Here is a 6,205-nt window from a genome sequence, read left to right as displayed (position 1 = left end):
TCCATACAATGAGCTGGCAGGAGGTCATAACTGGGAGAAGGCAAAGAAGTCTAATCTTTGCATGGACATTGAGTGTGGGTTAATATATCTGATTTTCACACTGCTTAATATATTTTGTTTAGTTGTATAAAAGTGACTGTATACCAGTAGGAGCTGCCTAGGTGTTCATCTAAGGTGACTACTGTGAAAGAAAGTTTCAAAAATTAATGAAAAATAAAAATAAGCATGCTTTTTTAATTACATTTCATTCGTCCTTCTTGATCAATGTATCAGGTACATATCCAGGATGGGGCAAAAGTAGGTTTATAGTTGTTTATTTGGAAAATAATTCAATAATAAATAAAAATACAGGAATAAACAGTTTTGCATATTCAAACTATTAACTCACTTCTGCCGCAGTCTGTATTTGTATGGTCAGAATAATTTCAGTGAGCTCAGAAGGATGAGTTTGTATAGGGAAGCTAATAGTATTGGAAATTAGTTTGGTAGAGGACCACAAATGTCAGGCTAAGGGTGTGGACTTTATTATATAGGAAGTGGGAAATCACTGACTCTTTGGGCACAATTGATAATATTTTGTCAACAACTAGTATTCATTTTAGTGGTGACATGTACTGATTCCAGATGGAAGGTTGGTAATGAAAAGATGATAACAATCTTGGAAATGTTAAATACATGAGTAACTAGGGCATAGATTTCTTTTTGTTTAAAACAGCATTATCTTCTAAGATTTAAGTATATGTGAAACTTGATCTTAGCCCAAAAACCAAGAGTGATTAGTATGTGAAATTAAAATACATGACTAGCCGGCTAGTGTGGCTCAGTGGTTGAGTATTGACCCAGGAACCAAGAGGTCACCAGTTCTATTCCTGGTCAGGGTACATGTCCAGGTTATGGGCTCTATCTCCAGTAGGAGGTATGCAGGAGGCAGCTGATCGATGATGTTTCTCTCTCATGGATGTTTCTATCTCTCTATCCCTCTCCCTTCCTCTCTCCTTAAAAAAAAATCAATGAAATATATGACTATAATAGCACAAAAAGAGAAGACATTGAAATATGATAAATTCCTTATTTTGTTCTGAAACAGAGTACAAATGAAGAGAAACTGCAATAATTCCAGGATGTGTATTGAAATCTCTCGAATAACAGCAAATAAAAAAATATAATAATGCACCATTAAAAACATAATAAAGGGTGGGTTGGAAGAATAGAAATATTATTTATTCTAAACAAACAACAACAATGCAAGACCCATCTCAAGGAAGTGCAGAGATAGTGGGGCACTGCTGCATGCCCAGGTAGGGATGCTCCACCCAAAGAAAGTGTGGAGCTTTCTGTACTTTTAGCTGATGTATGTTACACTCTGGTAAAAGCAAGAAAACATTTTTATTTATTTACTAGTGACCCATTGCATGAAATCTCGCGAGACCTGGGACCCCTCCTCCCTTCCCCCAAGCCATGGGACTGCCCAGAGTCCGGAGTCCCGCCCCCAGGTGGCTGGCACACCACAGGACAGCCCCAAGTCCTTGAGTGCTGCCCAGATGCCCCACCTCCTGCCTCCTGCCACTGTGAGGAGGTGCCCTGCCTCCCTGCACAGGACCATGGGAACCAGGCATGCGGAGCAGCCAGCCCTGCCCCCACTGTGCGCATCGCCATCTTGTGATGGCGTTAATTTGCATATTATCTCTTTATTATATGAGATTTTAATTTTTTAGAGAGTGAAGAAGGGAGAGAGAGCGCGGGAAACATTGTTGTAAGAGAAATACATTGATCAGTTGCCTCTCACATGCACAGCTCCAACTACATATTGGATCCTCTGTTATTTATTCCCACATCCGCTTTTTTATATCTTCATATAGTTTGCTTGTATATATACTTTCTCTCACATTAATGCACATTTCTGAATGGTAATGGCAAGAATTCTCCACAGGAGCCCCTCGTTTCATTTTGTGGGGTTCTCTGGCACTGGGCATTTACCACACATGTCACTGGCACGGGGATTAGTCAGTAGATGGCCAGGGGTTGGTCCGGGATTTCTTTTGTTGTGAACAACGAATCTAGAGTTGGGATTGGCAGACTTTCCCTGTATACCCAGGGTCTCTGGTTTGACTATTCACACTGCTCTTGTAAGGAGGAAGGCAGCCATCGACAGCATGTGAACAAATGAGTGTGACTGTGTGCCAGTAACACTGTGTTTTCAAATTTGAGAGGCAAGCAGGCCATATTTTCCCCATGGGCCCCAGGCTCTGACCCCTGCAGTAGATAGATCAGTGCACTTAACTTTTCAATAAATGTTGCTCCCCGCACATCAGTCTGTCCAAGACTTTCTGCATTTTATAACTTTTGGCTTGCACCAATAGTATTTTCAGACATTCCTTAAATTTAAGGTTCCGTTAGAAGACCTATGGGTCATGGCAATAGTGCACCTCTTTGCCCCAGGAGAAAACAAGCAATGACTTCTTACCTTCAGAGTGGCTGGATGAGAGTTTTCTCCAGCTTTTATGGTCCTGTGATCCTTTGGCACATGATTTTTAACATTGTATTAACGTTATCCCTAGAGTTGAAAAATCTAAGTCCTAAAGGTTAATTATAAACAGAGTTGTCCTTGGGAGAAAATGTCTTTCATTCCAATTATGAAAAAAAGCGCATAATAGAGTAATAAAGCTCGTTGGAAAAATGAGCAAAGGTCAGGTGCTTTCCTGATCCCTTGGGAGAGAGCAGGCTCTCTGCTGGAAAGCAGGTTTGGAGCTGAGATGCCTGTTTCCCCTCATCCGATCGTGACTTCTTAGTGCGCTCCTGCGAAATGAGTCCAATCTTTTCCATCTCAGGTGATGGCTTTGCAAGAGCATCGCCTGGAACGCAGAGGTTTCAAGAGGCATTAATAGCGGTTTTATTTAAAGGAGTTCTTTGTAGTCTTCCAAAGCGTGTTTTTAAACAAAATATCTTTATATGATTCTGGTTTTCTCTCAAGGTTCGGTTGGTCTTCCTAAGTACGAAGTGGAAAAAAGTATATGTAGTTTTCATTTCATAAAATATTTATTGTGGGGAACGATGAGAAAATGGACAACTGAACAATAGTTAATTTCAAGGCGAGGTGGATTTTCTTTTGGCTGCAAATGACTGCTCTTTATGGGTTCATGGTTTCTGGGGAATTTGGCTGCAGTATAAGTTTTGTTTCTTGAAACTATTTATATAGGCTTGATGCACACATGTGCGAAACATTATAAGAAGACTCCTCCTTTGGGAGTGGCAAACAGAAATTACCAAGTAGAGAGGGAATAGAGGGCTCCCATTGGTGAGATCTGAACTGTATCATAAGCTAGTATCTTTCTGTTCTTTAGGCACCTGGGCATTTTAGGGGGCCTCCCCTCCCTACTGACCTGACACAACCATGCTTAGGCTCACATTCTAAGTGAAGTTTCTGTTCTCATAACTGTGTGTGTGTGTGTGTGTGTGTAATCTTGGCCACTTGACACCTGTATCTGAGATTTTTCTGACTCCCCTAATGGATTCAACATCATATTCTCAGTTAACTCTTTTACTAGCAGCAACAATATTATCATAATTAATAAATAATAGATTATGGCTTAAAAGACTCTGTTGTTTTCAATGACCTTTTAAAATAAGTAAAAGCTCCAAACCTGACACAACCATGCTTAGGCTCACATTCTAATTTGATCATAGCTCCATGAGTTATGTCTATAAATGTAAGAAGCCTGAATCCAAATGCCAATGCATGTGCATATCTGATAGCTCCCTTGGCCCTGACGCTGGTTGCTCTTGTTGCTGTCTAAGAAATAGTAAATTTGGAGCATTTCTCTTTTATCTATCTTAGTTTTATAAAAGTCATTTTAAGTACATGAAAAATATCAGGAAATGGAGTCAGAAGTTAAGTGCTCTCAGCATTCTAAGAAAAGGAATGGTATACATGCAAAGCATTAATATTATCATTATGGAAACACATTTTCGCATTAACTTCCACTTCCATGCCAACAAATATCTTCCAAAAGGTTCATTTTATCTTTGACCACTTTGGATGCAGTCCTTGGCAGCCACCTAGTAAAACCTCTGGTACTGTGCAGAAGGCTTGCAAATATTTCACATGAATCAGGCCTTTCAGCTGGTAAACACAAAAAATTAAGCGTGAAAATAAACCAACACTCTAAGTCTAAACTAAAAAAATAACTAAAACAAAAGTGAAAAATCTCAAGCCAGACTTCACAAACCAAATAGGAGTTTAAATTCCTTGTCCCATAATAAAATCAAATTTATTGGAAAGGACCAGCCTAGTTTTAGTTCATATTTATCTAAAATACATAATATCATTACTCTATGAAGACAACAGCTGTAGATAATGTGTATCTCCCACTCATATATAAGAAATATGTATATTAATTAACCAGGAAATTCATACCCTATGATTTCATATTGGCCTATTTTTAAGATTTGAGATGATGCTATATTAGCTGACATAGTGTATGGAAATTAGAGATTCAATTTTAAGTCTGTATTAGCATGCTTATAATTGATATTTATTACTTGCCAGTAAAAGAAAAAATATTGAGTACTAACTACTTGGTCTGGATTCCTGTAGTAAAGTGGGGGATTCCGTTCTACTCCTTGAAGGCAGATGATATAAGTGAGTTGGCATGTCACTGATATTAACACAGACTCTTCTGAGATAGGTTAGCTTTTTTAACTGGTTCTCAAGGACTAGTTACAATAAAATTTTGGTGGTAGAAGATAATACTTATAAATGTAAATGGAAAAATAGAGCATTCAGCAAAAACAGAATAGTCATTGTATGAATTTTCTTTATTTTTAAACTATTTTTGCATTTAAGATTATATTTGGCTCTAAGCAGTCAATTTTGTACTCTATCTCCTCATTTTCTTTCTGTATTTTGTAACTCATTCTCAAGCATTCTTTCAAGTATAAAACTTGAGGTCAGATAAAATTAATAGTGACATTTTAATTCTCACCCTCAATAGACAGTAAATCCAAAATAAGTTTATTTCATTTATATTATCACAAAGAAATATGGAACTGATGTTATCTTTTACAGTATTATTTTGTAATGGGAAAAATTATGTTTCAAATGGAGATACAGGATAAAAATGGTATCCCTACTCAGCTCATTCATTCAGACATTCATTTATTTAATCATCATCACATATCAAGCACTTACTGTACATGGGCAATGTACCACAAACATCTCTATTCAGAAGCTTTGACCAATGCCTAAAGAAACTCTCCAAATTCTCTTTTCTTACAGGTAATATAGGAACAGATTAATTTTCTAAGGTCCAGTGGTCTGAATCTCTGAATCTGTGTGATTCATCTCAATGAAACGCTTCCTTAGAAATCTCTTCATACCTAACTTACCCCTGTTGGAGTTGATGCTTGGGGAAGGGGAAGTTTCTGTTCTCATAACTGTGTGTGTGTGTGTGTGTGTGTAATCTTGGCCACTTGACACCTGTATCTGAGATTTTTCTGACTCCCCTAATGGATTCAACATCATATTCTCAGTTAACTCTTTTACTAGCAGCAACAATATTATCATAATTAATAAATAATAGATTATGGCTTAAAAGACTCTGTTGTTTTCAGTGACCTTTTAAAATAAGTAACAAATACTTTTGTCTTACAAGCGAGCTACTTAAATTCTTAAATGAGAAGTCAGGTAAACAGAAAGGAACCAGAGATATTCAAGTATATATTCATACCAGAATATGAATTAATCACATGATTTAATTATCCATAGCTTTTTGAGAATAAAAAGGATGCTCTTAATAATTATGTTAGGACAATAATTAGAAACTAGGACCTTGACCAACTGGAATAGACATACAGATACATTGAGTTTTTAAAAATCTGCACAAACATGGGATGGCATAGTAAAATCCAATTGCTCTAATAGGACAGCATTTCAATTTAGGCAGGATGCTGAGAAATTATCTAAAATGAATGGTTACTGTTAACATAGAGTGATATATGTATTTTTTAACATCTTTGGAAATTAAAGAGTAAGTCTTGCACAATGTAAGATCATTTATAACATCTATTACAGTGTATGCAAGTGATGGGAGTTTTTTTAACTGGATAAATGCATGGATACAGCCATATCCATTTTGCATCCATTGGAGCATCTATTGCGATGTAGGGGTCAAAGGCCACCTCTGCCTTCTGTGTTGGAAGTCGGCAC

This window comes from Myotis davidii, unplaced genomic scaffold (assembly GCF_000327345.1).
Source record: "Myotis davidii unplaced genomic scaffold, ASM32734v1 scaffold168, whole genome shotgun sequence".
Classification (NCBI taxonomy): Eukaryota; Metazoa; Chordata; class Mammalia; order Chiroptera; family Vespertilionidae; genus Myotis; species Myotis davidii.
This window is presented reverse-complemented; position numbering follows the sequence as displayed.